Below are 17,655 nucleotides of genomic sequence, written 5' to 3'. Positions count from 1 at the left end.
GCCCCTCCCCCGTCTGTTGCTGTGGACATCAATTTCGACTAATGCACATGCCACTTTCAACCATGACATGATTAAGGATTGTCTGAAGTGGAACATATGGCGTGATATCCTTTAGTTGACTTATGTTAAGCAGTCCTGTAAATGTTTATGAAAAATTTAATCCTACTTCCATTTGTAATCAGGGCATACTTTGGACAAAGAAAAGCTTTCATGACATGAGATGGCATGAATGTAAATGTATCGACTTACATAAGCCCAGCATATGACTATATATAGGGCTTAAGACTACACCTTTTACTGAACTTTATCTACTATACAGCACCATTCATTTGGAGAGGATATTTTTATTGAGATTTATGCCAGGAACAGTTCACCATATGTTGGATTTTCCACTGGGTCAGAATGCCAGCGTTAGAGTTGTTATTTGCCCACATGATTATGCCTGGAAATAGATATTGTTGTTTTTTTTTAAATGTTTTTTGTACACTTCATAAAATATACACCAGAAGATTTTTAAACAAAGACATTTTAGAAGATATTATTCAGCCCTACAATTTTTATAGCTACTTAGGGATGATGAGGTCTTTTGGTGGTATGATATTTCCTTAAGGTCTGTTTGGTGGTAGGGTGTTTCCTTAAATATATTGTGCAATGTTGCAATTCTATAGGTGGTTGGAAAGATGACATTTTAATTGCTCTTATTGTGCTAATGGTTATACGTTTGTGATTATCTAAGTTATAATTGAAAGGTTTTTGATTGACTAATTATTTTTGCTGATAATTACCTCTTGCACCGTTGAAGGTAATATGGATTTCTACTTTGTGTGTGCACGTTCATGACTGAAACCTTTTGTTGCTACTATTTCATTCTGCGCTGCAAATGGAAAGATGGGCATGATGAGGGGTTAGTGGCCATTCAAAAACATTTGCTCAGTTGCAAGGTCCTTCCCTTCAATCACTTTCATTCTTTTGAGTACATGTCTCTGGAAATCTCCTTCGCACTGCTTCCAATCTCAGAGTGAACATCATTTATCACCTTCTTGGTAAAATTAACACTTTTGTCAAAGAATGCATGGAGTACATGACCTCAAAATTAATTAGCTTCCACAACATCATCTTCCTAGGTGACTTCAGTTTTCAATGAAGTATCAAGAGCATCAAACCAATAGACACCATGTCCTCTTTTCTCAGCAACAATGATCTCCCCGGAAACCCCATCCGCAAGGGTTCCACTCTGGATTTGATCATATTCAAAGTTTCTCACCCACAGCCGATGATCCAGTTCCAAATGATTGGTTTGACCATGTTTTAACTGACTTCATAGTGACCTTTACCGGCATTAAAACCTTTGGTCAACCAAAGAATGAGAAAATCTGATTTAGGGACAAAAGGAACATCGTTATTAAGGCCCTTGCAAACAAGGTTCACCCAAATCCTACATCTGTAGTTCCCCAACTTGACATCAATGCTGCCACAAAAAATTAAATAACTGCATGCAATCCTTAAAAGAGGAATTTGCACTTCTCAAGCACAAGATACAAGACCTATCCCTTCTATACCTTGATTCTCACAACCTTTATGAGAAAAAAGTACCTTGGAAAGCTTGAGAAAGAAGGGAGACAATCACCCTCTCCGCTAAGCCTGGTTAGTGAGAAAAAGCAATAAAGGCCACATTTTCGGACCCAAGTCAGTGCATATCAGATCCCTCCTGGACACGTCAAAGAACAAACCTAAATTTCTGTTAAACATATTTAAGCAGGCAAACAACCCTTCATCTAAAACCACACACATGTCCTCAGAGGACCTATGTAATGACTGTGGAGTTTTTTGACAAAATAATTTAAGGCTATAGACATTTGCTTGCTGGCCACCTCTGACAATATAGCCAAGGATAATTCAACTTGCAAAGCGCAGTGGTCCTGGTCTCTTCCCAGTTTCAGAGTATGAACGATTGGAGATGATAACTAAGGTGAAACCATCAAGCAACATTTCCAACATAAATCCTGGCTCTATTAGTAAAGATCTCACCAAACAGCTTCTCTCGTATGGTCCACACTTCCCTCAATCAAGGTACTTCCCCAAACTGTCTAAAAATTAGCCAAACCTCTCCTCTTTAAAAAAAGAAATATCACTGGCCCATGATGACCTAAACAACATCTGTACTGTCTCCTAAATAAGGTCCTTCCGGTCTCCACCCTTCCCTTTTTAGGTAAGGTAATAGAAAGCTGCGTAGCCTCCCAAATTTCATCTCACAACCATGCATATGACCTTCTACGCACTTTCCAATCTGGAGACACGGTTACAGCTTCAAGGCTACAAGTCATTGATGACTAATTCCTCATCCTTTACATTTGAAACTCATGTCATCTTGTTCTCCTCGATCTCTCAACTGCCTTTGATACACTCCATCAGCATGTACTGATCAGTATCCTGGGGAATCGAATGAGCATTGAAGCGGAGGGTCCTTGATTGGTTTACCATTTATCAGATGAATAGTTCACAAGTAGTGAAGATTGAAAGCTCTGTCTCTAATCAAGTCAGCCAGTAAAAAGGAGATCCATAAGGCTGGATCCTTTCACCAACCCTATTTAAGCTCTATCTGGAGCCACTTTGTAGACCCTTAGGAACTCTGGGATACTCTTTCACCTGCATGCTGACAATATTGAACCTACCTGACAGCCTCATCCTAAGACAACATTACTCTTCTCTCCACCCCATTATCAAGAATTTAAACATGAATGTTAACTCACCACCTTAAACTTAACCCTATGAAAAAAATCTTGTTTTATATCTCAGAAGAAATCCAGCTCACCTGTACAAGAGTGGATAGAATGCCTCTCTGCCCTGGAGTGTCAATCCATTATTGATCAGAATACAAGTCGCTTAACTTCATCCTTGATATTCGTCTCAACCTCCAAATTCAAAATGGGCCAGGGCCAAACCATCTGGTTCTAACTATCCAGACTAGACTACGGGAGCTCACTCTTCCCATGCATCCTCAAAACACACTTAGCTCCACTCGTATTTCTACATGCTGCAGCCTGCTTTGTTTCTTAACACAATAAATGTGATGACATCACACCTATCCTGCTGCTCATAATTGCTTCCCATTGAGCTGTGAGCTCAATCTAAAATTGCCTGCACCTCACAGGAGACCCTTCATTCCTCTTTGCCCATCAACCCTACAGGAAATCTCAAAACTTTGGGAGCAAAGGTTTGTTTAAGAAAGCATAAACTCTTCTCCTGGAGCCTCCCACTTTCATATGAGGACGATACATGAACCAATCATTCTCAGGTACTGCCACAAGAATCTGGAACCTCTTCTTTCAACCCTCTGTATAATCACATGCCATACTACCTCTAAAATAAAACTTAAGGCCATTCTCTTTTGAAAAATCTTGGGCTAAATCCATCCTACACACACACCGTCTCAAGCATCTGTTTTCCACTTTCCTGTGCTGTATCTGTATTCCTGTGATGACTGGTGGTAACTCTAAAGCACTATCATGCCCTTGGGCTATGCCAGTGCTATATAAAAATTAGAGTGATACATACATTGTTGATGCTCCTGTGGTACATATTCTCTGTGTCTTATTGATGTTTGAGCAAACCTTTGTACCATACAAATCTAAAATGATTGGCATCGCCAACGCTTGTGTTTCTTGTTACTTCTGGTTAAATGAATGCAGTATCCTGTGTTGTCCAACACAATCATTTTAACGTTCCCTAGTAAATACACTCATCTCTCTTTGTTTATGGAATGAGATACAGGGCATGTGTTACAGAATAAATGGCAGTAGAAGTGTTTCTTCCTTCAGCCCCTTGGTGTACTTAGCTGCTAGGGTGCAACATTTTTGTCTTTCGTTATTCAGCAATGATTGTTGCAATACGGATGGCTCTGTAGTACAGACACTCAATTGGTAAAAGTAAATATATGCTTTTTTAAGTGTTGTCTGAGGCAACACATGCGCTGTCACTTGCAAAACATTTTGTAAGCTTACAGTGAGCTGAGAGCCCTTCTTTTGCTTGCCATTGGTTGGCTTAATTATCACTCGCATTTGCTTTCTTCTCATTTCTTATTCCATGCCTGCTTCATATCCTCTTCTTGTGTTTGGCCCTACCCTGGAGCATGGCTGAAATACTTGTGTCCTTCCAGTGCTTACATTTTTGGAGCAAATGTTTAGGTACATGACAGCTGTCACCAGACATAATGTTATCAACCTAAAACGACCTTTCAGTAGTACCACAGAGAGATGTTTAGCTCTGCCCATATGTTGGTAGGTAGGACTACATGTTTTGATTGAGCAGCAGTTGAGCGTTTTCACAAAATAAAGTGCTTCTTCTCCATGCAGCTGTGATTAGTTTGTTTACTTATCCTCTTGCCTTATCCAGCAACAGTATGGATGCCTGAGCTTAAACTCTCAGGGGCACACACATAACATTGTAATGCTAATAAAGTATCTTAGGCAATGTACTATGTTGGTTTCCTCTGGCAGCAACATAGATGGTAGGAGGGCAGAAATTATTAATGTATTACAACCCCAGCACTCCCTCTTCCATCACTAACTTTAGACTTCAGAGTGCAGCTTTTTGTTTGAAAGCAGTATGCAATACCCAGGGCTACAATAATCTACATGGATGTTTAGGTCTGGCTTGATAGTGCAATTGTCACCTCACTTTATGTGATCAACAAAAAAGAGCTTTCACAGTACTACTGAGGAACTAAGGCACATATTTATAATTGTTGACGCAAATCTGCGCTAGCGCAGATTTGCATCAAAAAGTTTAACGCCGGCTAATGCCATTCCAACGCACCAGCCGGGCACCTTATTTATGGAATTACGGTAGCCGGCACTGCGGCCTGGTTAGCGTCAAAATAAATGACGATAACCGGGAAGCGGAGGCAAAGGGAAGACTGGGGGTTGTACGCCAAAGAATGGTGCAAGTCAGGTTAGAGTCAAAAATATTGGCTCTAACCTGACTAGTGCCATTTTTCGACGCACAACCTCCATGGAAATGACTCCTGTCTTAGCAAGGACAGGAGTCATGCCCCCCTGCCCTATGGCCATGCCCAGGGGACTTTTGTCCCCTGGGCATGGCTATTGGGCACAGTGGCATATAGGGGGGCCAAAGTTAGGCCCCCCTGTGCCACTTTAAAAAAAAAAATACTTACCTTCACTTACCTGTACTCACCCTAGATGGGTCCCCCCATCCATGGGTGTCCTCCAGGGGTGGGCGAGGGTGGCAGGGGATGTCCCTGGGTGCAGGGAAGGGCACCTGTGGACTGCTTCCATGGTCTCCCACCATGGAAATGAGTCCAAGGTCCCCTAACGCCTGCCCTGACCCAGGCGTTAAAAAACAGTGCAAATCCAGCTTGGTGCCATGTTTTAAGGCCCGCCTCCTCCTGTGCGTAATTTTGACGCCAGAGGATAAATAAGGCGCACATCCCTTAGAGTCATTTTTTGCACGGGAATGCCTACCTTGCATGTCATTAGCGCAAGGTAGGTTTTCACGTACAAAAAATGGCGCTCACTCCATAACCTTGGCACTAGATGGGTCTAGCGCCAAAGTATAAATAGGAAGTTAAGTTTGCGCCGAATTTGCAACAAAATAAATGACGCAAATCCGGCACAAACAGAGTATAAATTTGCCCCTTAGTCCCAACCCACATGTTGCTTATGGACAAGCTTATACTTATGTATCAAGTATCAGCTAGGAGTTGGTTAAGGTGGCAAGCCAGGGATCACAGCTATAGGTGTGATCTGTTGATTAGGAAATGTTATGATACATGAACTAGGTCTAACAGTGTTGTGGTGAAAAGCATATATTAAAGTCAATAGGCCTTTAAGTGTTGATTGATATTACTCTATATTAAAACCTGCAGACAGGTATTTTGTTACATTGAATCTCACATATTACCATACTAGGCAATGGTTTTGTTGTTGGCTCCCCTTTGTGACAAACCATGGATACAGAAGTTTTGCTCTATGAGATATAGTATTTTGCTTAGCCAACTGTAGTTTTATAACTTTATGAATGTATGCATGTAGGCCAGAGCTGGATATGGTAACAAGCTATAGGCTTGGTTGGTGCACTGCAAAATATTATGTTCGATGCCAGTGGCAAGTTCTTCTTATTAGGAAACAAATGTTATGATAGGCAGTTGGTCTAGCTTATTACTTGTGTAAACCATTTATTAAAGCCACTAAACCTTTAACAGTTGTGTGAGAAATTGGGTTGTTGGTGGGCTGGGGTGTGAGCCCTGGTCAAACAACAGCCACAATTCTTTGCGGGGTGAACCACATAAAGTAACTAAATTGACCATGTGCTTAACCCTGGGTAGCTTGGTGTTAGAAATGGGGTTTTTGGTTGGCAGTCAGGTTACCCCCTGTCCAAGCAAAAGCCCTCACTCTAGTCAGGGTAAGTCACACACAATCCAAGATTATCCTGTGCCCACCCTCTGGTAGCTTGGCACGAGCAGTCAGGCCTAACTTAGAAGGCAATGTGTAAAGTATTTGTGCAATAAAACATACAATATCACCATATAGCACCACAAAAATACACCACACAGTGTTTAGAAAAATATATAATATTTATCAGGATAATTGTAGGTCAAAAAGAATAAAGTTGCAATGGGAAATTGTAGAGATATCACTGAAAAGTGATATAAAGTGTCTTAAGTCTTTAGAATATAAACAAAGTCTCTTTCAAGCACAAGTACCTGGTTTAGAGTGGAAAAATCTCCTCAGAGGGCCACAAAGGAAGAGGTGCGTGGAAAAAGGGTGTGTGCGTCGATTTCTCCCCAGCACACACAGACTAGCGTCGTTATTTTCCACGCGGGGAAGTCGTGCATAGTTTTCTGGCGCGTGGACAGTCTCTTTCTGTGGATCGCGGGGATTACCAGATGTCCCGGGTCTGTGCGTGGATTTTCCTGCTTGTTCTTCGGCTGTGCGTCGGTCTGCGGGGCTGCGCGTCGAAATTACGATCTCACGGCAGGCGTCGCGTCGATTTCTCCTCTAGAGGTCGGTCTGTGGGGCTGCGTGTCGAAATTACGATCTCACGGCAGGCGTCGCGTCGATTTCTCCTCTAGAGGTCGGGCGGCGTTGTCCTTGCGAAGCCGTGCGTCGGATTTTCGGTCGTCCCAAGAGCGTCGCGTCGATCAGCGTCGGTGTGCAGCGTTTTTCTCGCCGCGGAACAAGCTGGGCGTCGAAATTTTCGCCGCACGGAGCGTCCAAGTGAAAAAGAGAAGTCTTTTTGGTCCTGAGACTTCAGGGAACAGGAGGCAAGCTCTATCCAAGCCCTTGGAGAGCACTTTCACAGCCAGACAAGAGTTCAGCAAGGCAGCAGGGCAACAGCAAGGCAGCAGTCCTTTGTAGAAAGCAGACAGGTGAGTCCTTTGAGCAGCCAGGCAGTTCTTCTTGGCAGGATGTAGTTTCTGGTTCAGGTTTCTTCTCCGGCAAGTGTCTGATGAGGTAGGGCAGAGGCCCTGTTTTATACCAAATGTGCCTTTGAAGTGGGGGAGACTTCAAAGAGTAGCTAAGAAGTGCACCAGGTCCCCTTTCAGTTCCATCCTGTCTGCCAGGGTCCCAGTAGGGGGTGTGGCAGTCCTTTGTGTGAGAGCAGGCCCTCCACCCTCCCAGCCCAGGAAGACCCATTCAAAATGCAGATGTATGCAAGTGAGGCTGAGTACCCTGTGTTTGGGGTGTGTCTGAGTGAATGCACAAGGAGCTGTCAACCAAGCCCAGCCAGACGTGGATTGTAAGGCACAGAAAGATTTAAGTGCAAAGAAATGCTCACTTTCTAAAAGTGGCATTTGTAGAATAGTAATATTAAATCCGACTTCACCAGTCAGCAGGATTTTGTATTACCATTCTGGTCATACTAAATATGACCTTCCTGCTCCTTTCAGATCAGCAGCTGCCACTTCAACAGTGTATGAGGGCAGCCCCAATGTTAGCCTATGAAGGGAGCAGGCCTCACGAATTTAGGAGCTTTACACTACCAGGACATATAACTACACAGGTACATGTCCTGCCTTTTACCTACACAGCACCCTGCTTTAGGGGTTACCTAGGGCACACATTAAGGGTGACTTATATGTAGAAAAAGGGGAGTTCTAGGCTTGGCAAGTACTTTTAAATGCCAAGTCGAGGTGGCAGTGAAACTGCACACACAGGCCTTGCAATGGCAAGCCTGAGACAAGGTTAAGGGGGCTACTTAAGTGGGTGGCACAACCAGTGCTGCAGGTCCACTAGTAGCATTTAATCTACAGGCCCTAGGCACAGGTAATGCACATTACTAGGGACTTATAAGTAGATTAAGTAGTCCAATCAGGTATGATCCAGAGTTACCATGTTTAAAAAGGAAGAGAGCATATGCACTTTAGCACTGGTTAGCAGTGGTAAAGTGCGCAGAGTCTAAAAGCCAGCAAAACAGGGTCCAAAAAGTGGAGGGAGGCAGGCAAAAAGTTAGGGGTGACCACCCTAAGGCATGTCAGGTCTAACATGTGTCCCCCCCAGCTGAAAGTGGGGAGAGCTACCCGACCTCCTGGGAGCTCTCATCGCTAAGGCGGAAGTATCTGGAGAGACCATCAGCATTGGTGTGGTCAACCCCTGGGCGATGCTCCACCGTAAAGTCCATCCCCTGTAGGGAAATGGACCATCTCAAGAGTTTTGGGCTCTCACCCCTCATCTGCATGAGCCATCTGAGGGGCCTGTGGTCTGTCTGAACCCGGAAGTGAGTCCCAAACAGGTAGGGTCTTAGCTTCTTCAGTGCCCAGACCACAGCAAATGCTTCTCTCTCAATAGCACTCCACCTTTGTTCCCGTGGTAATAGTCTTCTGCTAATAAAGACTACTGGTAGGTCTGAGCCCTCCTCATTCAGCTGTGCTAGAACAGCCCCTATGCCATGCTCTGAAGCGTCTGTCTGAACAATAAATTCCTGGGAGTAGTCAGGGGCCTTGAGCACGGGGGCCGTGCACATGGCTTCCTTCAGAGAATCAAAGGCTTTCTGACAGGCCTCTGTCCAATTCACCAACCTAGGTTGTTTCTTGGAAGTGAGTTCAGTCAAGGGGGACACAATGGTACCATAGCCCTTGACGAACCTGCGGTAGTATCCAGTGAGGCCCAAAAAGGTTCTCACCTCAGTCTGTGTTCTAGGTGGTTGCCAGGCCTTGATAGTTTCAATCTTGGCCTGGAGCGGCTGCACCCTTCCACCACCTACGAGGTGTCCCAAGTACACCACGGAACCCTGCCCAATCTGGCACTTACTAGCCTTGATAGTCAGGCCTGCCTGTTGCAGGGCCTGAAGCACCTCCTTGAGGTGGAGCAGGTGTTCCTCCCAGCTGGAACTGTAGACAGCTATGTCGTCTAGGTAAGCTGCACAGAAGGCATCTTTACCAGCTAGGACCCCGTTAACCAACCGTTGGAAGGTAGCGGGGGCATTTTTCAGCCCAAATGGCATCACCCGGAATTGGTAATGGCCATCAGGGGTGGAAAAAGCAGATCTTTCTTTAGCCCCCTCAGTCAGGCCAATCTGCCAGTACCCGGAAGTAAGATCGAACGTACTCAGGAACTTGGCAGCGCCTAGCCTGTCAACAAGCTCATCAGCTCGGGGGATGGGGTGAGCATCAGTCCGGGTGACTGAATTGAGACCCCGGTAGTCCACACAGAACCGGAGTTCTGGTTTCGCACCTGGGGCAGTAGCCTTGGGAACCAATACCACAGGGCTGGCCCAGGGACTACTGGATTTCTCAATAACCCCCAAAGTCAACATCTTGGAGACCTCCTCCTTGATGCTGGCCTTCACTTTATCTGACAACCTGTAAATTTTGTTCTTTACAGGAGCACTGTCACCTGTGTCAATGTCATGCACACAGAGGTGGGTTAGTCCAGGTGTAAGGGAGAACAGGGGGGAGAACTGTTCTAGCAGCTCATAGCAGTCCCCTCTCTGTGTTGGAGTCAGGGAGTCAGAGAGAATGACACCACCTACTGACCCATCCCCTTCTTTGACAGCGAGGAGGTCGGGGAGAGGTTCACTCTCCTCTTCCATGCCCTCATCGGTGACTAGGAGCATACTGACCTCAGACCTCTCAAAGTGAGGTTTGAGCCGGTTGTGATGGAGGACCCTTAGGGGTTGCCTAGGGGTCTTGAGGTCCACTAGGTAAGTGGCCTCCCCTTTACGCTCCTTGATCTCAAAGGGGCCAGTCCAGCGGTCCTGGAGAGCCCTGGCCTCTACTGGCTTTGTCTCCAGGTGAGAACTCAACTAGAGTGGCCTTTTGGTCGTACCACTCCTTCATCACCTCTTGACTGGCCTCGAGGTTACTCTGGGCCTCCTTCCAGAAGCATTGGGTTTGTTTGCAGAGGGCCAGCATATAGCTGACCACATCCTGGGGAGGGGCCTGGGGAGCTCTCTCCCAGCCCTCCTTAACGATGCTTAGGGGTCCCCTGACAGGGTGACCATAGAGAAGCTCAAAGGGGCTGAACCCCACCCCTTTCTGGGGCACCTCTCTATAAGCAAACAACAGGCAGGTTAAGAGGACGTCCCACTTCCGCCTCATGGCCTCAGTCAGGCCACCAATCATGCCTTTCAGGGTCTGGTTGAATCTCTCAACCAGCCCATTGGTTTGAGGATGATAAGGGGTGGTAAACCGGTAGGTCACCCCACACTCATCCCACAGGGTCTTCATGTATGCAGACATGAAGTTTGTGCCCCTGTCAGACACAACCTCCTTAGGGAATCCCACACGGGTAAATATTCCCATCAGGGCTCTGGTCACCACATTTGCAGTCACTGTTCTCAGAGGGATTGCCTCTGGATAGCGGGTGGCATGGTCCACCAAAACCAGGATAAACCTGTTGCCCAAGGCAGTTTTGGGGCCCAAGGGACCAACAATGTCGATGCCCACCCTTTCAAAGGGGGTGCCAACGACTGGGAGTGGGATCAGGGGAGCTTTAAGCCGTTTCCCTTCCTTCCCACTAGCCTGGCAGGTGGGGCAAGCTCTGCAGAAGTTATCTGAGGCTTTCCTCATCCTGGGCCAATGAAAGTGGGTGTTAAGCCTGTCAAAGGTCTTGTCTTGGCCCAGGTGTCCTGCCAGGGGAATGTCGTGAGCCAGGCCTAGTAGGAATTTCCGGTAACACTGGGGGACCACCAGCACACGGTGTGGCCCAGGACCTGGAATTCTACGCTCACTGTAAAGGAGATCATTCTCCCAGTAAATATGGTGAGCGCCAGAGGCGTCACCTGCTGCGTGGTCTGTGGCCTGCTTCCTCAGACCCTCAAGGGTGGGGCATTCTCTCTGCGCCTTGCAGAATGCTTCCCTGGTTGGCCCCCCTTCTACTTGCCTGCCAGCCAGCAAGTTCAGGTAGGTTACCCAGGGCAGCTATGTCCTCCCCGGTTGGCTCGGGGGCCTCCTCTTCCTCAGGAACCTCGTCTACCACCGTGGGAACATTGGAGGCGGGTTTCCCACGCCCCTGGCCCCCCTCTTGGGCGGCTGTCTGGGCCATTTTTCCAGGCTCCAGGCGCCCTTGACTCCCTTCCCGGGCAGCCATGGACCTGGTGGTCATGCAGACCCACTCAGGTAACCCTAACATCTCCAGGTGAGACCTGAGCTCTACTTCTTTCCAAGCAGTGTGCTCAAGATCATTGCCTAACAGACAATCTACAGGCATGGCAGGACTCACAGCTACTTTCAGAGTACCAGAGACCCCCCCCCACTCAAAGGGAACCAGAGCCACCGGTAGGTGACTCTCACGATTGTCAGCGACTATGACCTGGTGGAATGTATTAGGGACTATCTGCTCTGGGGACACCAGTTGACTCTGGATAGTAGTCATACTGGCTCCTGTGTCACGCAGAGCCTCCACCTTCTGCCCATTAATGGTGACCCACTGCCTGTACTTGGAAGTATTTCGGGGCATGTGGGCTTTGGGCACCATTTCTCTTTCTCCCAGGGACACTAGGGAAATCTCTACTTGCTCCCCAAAGCTATCCGGGTCCATCTCCCCTCCAAGCACTACACTAGTTATCCCAGGTGTCTGTCCGGTAGTGGACGGTGCCCTTTTGGAGCACTGGGGGTCGCCTTTATAGTGACCATACTGGTAACACTCCATACATTTGGGGTTTGATTTCCCTGACTTATCAAATGTCCCTGGCTTCTTCCCAAATCTAGAGAAGGAATGGTTGCCACCCCCTCCCTGGGAATTCTTTTGGGGGCCTTTTGAGAGTTCCTTATCTGTAAGTTTATCTCCCCCCTCTTTCTTCTGTTGGGAACCCTGACCACCTTTGTGGGAGTCCCCCCCAGGCACCTTTTTGGACACTCTGGTGCTAACCCAGAGGTCCGCCTCCTCAGCAAGCTTCCTGGGATCAGTCAGCTTACTATCTACCAAGTGCTGGCGCAACTCTGTAAAAGTAGTATTAAGCATATGCTCTCTCAGAATCAAGTCATATAACCCTTTATAGTCATTTACTTTGTTGCCCCGCACCCATCCATTCAGTGCCTTACTGGAAAAGTCAAAGAAATCTACCCATGTTTGTGTGTTTTGTTTGGTGCTGTCCCTGAACCTCTGACGGTATCCCTCAGGGGTCAGCCCAAACTTGGCAAGTAAAGTGGCTTTCTGAAGTGGGTATGTGTTTTGATCAGATTGATCCAATGTGAGAAGTGTGTCCCTCCCCAATGGCGGCACATAACCCCACATAGCTACCCCCCATTGCCCTTCAGGAACCTCATGAGCCCTTAGTGCAACTTCATAAGCAGCTAACCATTTATCTATGTCATCTCCCACCACAAAACTGGGCACCACATTTTTGGGTATACGAACCTTCTTTTCTCCAGCAGGTCCTGTCTGTATGCTGCCGCCATTATTGCTGGATTCATACTGTCTCGCCTTGATCTCCAGCTCCTTGAGACTCAGTTCATGAGCCAGCAATAGTTTCTTTTCAGCCAAAGCTCTTTCAGCTTCCACCTGTTTGGCTGCTCTTTCAGCTTCTGCTTGTTTGGCTGCCCTTTCAGCTTCTGCTTGAATCTGTTTGGCTGTTCTTTCAGCTTCAATCTGTTTGGCTGCTCTTTCAGCCTCAGCTTGTTTGGCTTCTCTCTCTGCCCTTCTCTCCTCCTGTTGAGCCTCAATTTTCAGTTTTGCCATTTGCAATTGGAACTCCCTTTCCTCTCTCCTTTCCTCTGCGGTCAGGCTTTGCATAAAGACACTGCTCCCTGGTCTGGAAGGGGGCACAATTGCAGTGGTAACACCATCCACAGATAGTGAAAATTCCTCTGAGGTGCCATTTTCTGGCTCCTCTTCCTCATCATCCTCTAAATGGCCTTCTGCCCAGGCCCTCAGCGCCACTTGAAAGTCCTCCTTTCTGGAGGCCCCTTGGGTGGGTACCCTCAGTGCCCTGCAGAATCCTCTTAGTTGTTTGACAGTATATGTATCCAACTGGACTAGGTCAAAGGCCCCTGTCTGAGACCCAGTCAGAGACATGTTGAGTGAGGATTTAGTTTTTGAAAATTGTCAGGAAAAAAAAACGGATTTGCAAAAAGAGATAAAAAACCAATTTGACCTTCAACTGTGGGTAGATAGTGAAATACTTAGCTACTGTATGTCACTGCACAAATACAAGTCCTATCCTCACCGCTGATCACCAATGTTAGAAATTGGGTTTTTGGTTGGCAGTCAGGTTACCCCCTGTCCAAGCAAAAGCCCTCACTCTAGTCAGGGTAAGTCACACACAATCCAAGATTATCCTGTGCCCACCCTCTGGTAGCTTAGCACGAGCAGTCAGGCCTAACTTAGAAGGCAATGTGTAAAGTATTTGTGCAATAAATCATACAATACCACCATATAGCACCACAAAAATACACCACACAGTGTTTAGAAAAATATATAATATTTATCAGGATAATTGTAGGTCAAAAAGAATAAAGTTGCAATGGGAAATTGTAGAGATATCACTGAAAAGTGATATAAAGTGTCTTAAGTCTTTAGAATATAAACAAAGTCTCTTTCAAGCACAAGTACCTGGTTTAGAGTGGAAAAATCTCCTCAGAGGGCCACAAAGGAAGAGGTGCGTGGAAAAAGGGTGTGTGCGTCGATTTCTCCCCAGCACACACGGACTCGCGTCGTTATTTTCCACGCGGGGAAGTCGTGCGTCGTTTTCTGGCACGCGGACAGTCTCTTTCTGTGGATCGCAGGGATTACCAGATGTCCCGGGTCTGTGCGTGGATTTTCCTGCTTGTTCTCCGGCTGCGCGTCGGTCTGCAGGGCTGCGCGTCGAAATTACGATCTCACGGCAGGCGTCGCATCGATTTCTCCTCTAGAGGTCGGTCTGCGGGGCTGCGCGTAGAAATTACGATCTCACGGCAGGTGTCGCGTCGATTTCTCCTCTAGAGGTCGGGCGGCGTTGTCCTTGCGAAGCCGTGCGTCGGATTTTCGGTCGTCCCAAGAGCGTCGTGTCGATCAGCGTCGGTGTGCGGCGTTTTTCTCGCCGCGGAACAAGCTGTGCATCGAAATTTTTGGCGGACGGAGCGTCCAAGTGAAAAAGAGAAGTCTTTTTGGTCCTGAGACTTCAGGGAACAGGAGGCAAGCTCTATCCAAGCCCTTGGAGAGCACTTTCACAGCCAGACAAGAGTTCAGCAAGGCAGCAGGGCAACAGCAAGGCAGCAGTCCTTTGTAGAAAGCAGACAGGTGAGTCCTTTGAGCAGCCAGGCAGTTCTTCTTGGCAGGATGTAGTTTCTGGTTCAGGTTTCTTCTCCAGCAAGTGTCTGATGAGGTAGGGCAGAGGCCCTGTATTATACCAAATGTGCCTTTGAAGTGGGGGAGACTTCAAAGAGTAGCTAAGAAGTGCACCAGGTCCCCTTTCAGTTCCTTCCTGTCTGCCAGGGTCCCAGTAGGGGGTGTGGCAGTCCTTTGTGTGAGAGCAGGCCCTCCACCCTCCCAGCCCAGGAAGACCCATTCAAAATGCAGATGTATGCAAGTGAGGCTGAGTACCCTGTGTTTGGGGTGTGTCTGAGTGAATGCACAAGGAGCTGTCAACCAAGCCCAGCCAGACGTGGATTGTAAGGCACAGAAAGATTTAAGTGCAAAGAAATGCTCACTTTCTAAAAGTGGCATTTTTAGAATAGTAATATTAAATCCGACTTCACCAGTCAGCAGGATTTTGTATTACCATTCTGGTCATACTAAATATGACCTTCCTGCTCCTTTCAGATCAGCAGCTGCCACTTCAACAGTGTATGAGGGCAGCCCCAATGTTAGCCTATGAGGGGAGCAGGCCTCACAGTAGTGTAAAAACGAATTTAGGAGCTTTACACTACCAGGACATATAACTACACAGGTACATGTCCTGCCTTTTACCTACACAGCACCCTGCTCTAGGGGTTACCTAGGGCACACATTAAGGGTGACTTATATGTAGAAAAAGGGGAGTTCTAGGCTTGGCAAGTACTTTTAAATGCCAAGTCGAGGTGGCAGTGAAATTGCACACACAGGCCTTGCAATGGCAAGCCTGAGACAAGGTTAAGGGGGCTACTTAAGTGGGTGGCACAACCAGTGCTGCAGGTCCACTAGTAGCATTTAATCTACAGACCCTAGGCACAGGTAGTGCACATTACTAGGGACTTATAAGTAGATTAAGTAGTCCAATCAGGTATGATCCAGAGTTACCATGTTTAAAAAGGAAGAGAGCATATGCACTTTAGCACTGGTTAGCAGTGGTAAAGTGCGCAGTCTAAAAGCCAGCAAAACAGGGTCCAAAAAGTGGAGGGAGGCAGGCAAAAAGTTAGGGGTGACCACCCTAAGGCATGTCAGGTCTAACACTTGGCATAAAAAATAGTCAGGCTTAACTTAGAGGTAATGTGTGAAGTATGTATGCAGCACACAAACAGTACTGAAGTGAAAACACAACACAAGAAAAATCCCAAAACAATTTAGAAAAATAAAGTAAATTTTAATAAATTATTTGATTGCAAATATCCAATCAGTACAGATGGAGTTATATTTTAAAGTTTTTATTGAAAACGAGTGCCTAAAAGATCAAAGCACCACCTGCGGACATCTAGCCTTGCAAGACCTGGTCAACAATGAAAGTTAAGGCTGCCAGCGATGGATCGCGGTTCATTGGGCCCGGTCAGCGCTTATCTTTGGTCTGAATGTTCTGAGAAAGTAAAGTTCAGTGGGGCAGGGCTGCACGAGGTGTCTGAGGAGGGAGCATTGTCATTAGATGGCCTTGGGTCAAAGCCGGGGTAAGTTTTCTACATTCGACTTACCCGTCTAAGTGGAAGTCGAAAATCTCTAGCAGGACGAGGCAGAGGGCTGCAGCCAAAGACAGTTAAACAAGGTCGGATACTCTTTGGCGATGGACCACTGAAACGTATTTGCTGCTTCAGAGAAGAACGTAGCAGGAGAAGCCGCAAAATCAATCCCACAGGTGATGCACCTCGAGCAGATAGGTGAGCAGGTTGGTCCGGACTTCCTCCTGGTCTCTCAGCACTTTTTGGCCAAAATCTTTTTAAGTTCTCAGTTTTGGAAATTGGCCAAGTGGGCACCTATAGCACCACAACCAAGGAACTAGGGCCCATATTTATACTTGGTTTGCACAGAATTAGCGTCATTTTTTTACGCTAATTCAGCTCAAACCTAACTCCATATTTATACCTTGGAGCTAGACACGTCTAGCGCCTAAGTTATGGAGTTTACGCTGTTTTCTGGAGCGGAAAACCTTCCTTGCGTCAATGAGATGCAAGGTAGGCGTTCCCTTCCATAAAAGGACAATATGGCCTTTGCGTCATATTTATCCCCCCTTGCTAAAATCCAGCACAGGGGTGGGGGCCATAAATAATGGCGCTAACCTTGCCTACCGCCATTATATAACACCTGGGTCTGGGCAGGAGTAAGGGGACCTGTAGGCAGATTTCTACAGTCAGAGACCATGTAAATTGCCTACAGGTGCCCTTCCCTGGCTCCAGGGACACCACCACCCACCCCCACCCAAACCAGGAGTTCACCTAAGGATGGAGGACCCATCCCAGGTAAGTCCGGGTGAGTATTTAAATTTTGTTTTCCAAACACCACTCAGGGTCCTGACTTGGGGCACCCTGCATGGTGCTGGCCCCAATGACCATGCCTAGGGGACATTTGTCCCCTGGCCATGGCCATTGGGGTGGTGGGCATGATTCCTGTCTTTACGAAGACAGAACTCATGTCCATGGGGGTTGTGCACCAGAAAATGGCGCAACACTGCTTAGAAGCAGTTTTTTTTGCCTCTAAACAATGAAGTGCCATAATTTGGCACACAAGCCCCGGTTCCACCTATGCCGGTTCCAAGGACGCTAACAGGGCCTTAGTGCCAGCTAGCGACATTCCATAAATATGGCACCCGGCCAGCATCATGGAATGGCGCTACCGGAGCTATACTTTTTGATGCAAACCTGCACTAATGCAGGTTTGCGTCAAAAAGTATAAATCTGCCCTAGGACTGGAGGAATACCTCCTGAGGGTTGAGGACTAACTCAGGCTGGGTCAAGGTGCAGGCTGAAGAGGGTGGGAGCCTTTTATGTCCCTGTGGCTCTGAACAGGAGGCCAGAAAACTAACCCTTGGAGTCACTTCCAGTAGTCCTGGGTGCAAATGACGATGCAGAGTTCAACAGCAGGTCTGGCCTCTGAG

This window comes from Pleurodeles waltl, chromosome 1_2, assembly GCF_031143425.1.
Source record: "Pleurodeles waltl isolate 20211129_DDA chromosome 1_2, aPleWal1.hap1.20221129, whole genome shotgun sequence".
In the NCBI taxonomy this organism is placed as follows: Eukaryota; Metazoa; Chordata; class Amphibia; order Caudata; family Salamandridae; genus Pleurodeles; species Pleurodeles waltl.
This window is presented reverse-complemented; position numbering follows the sequence as displayed.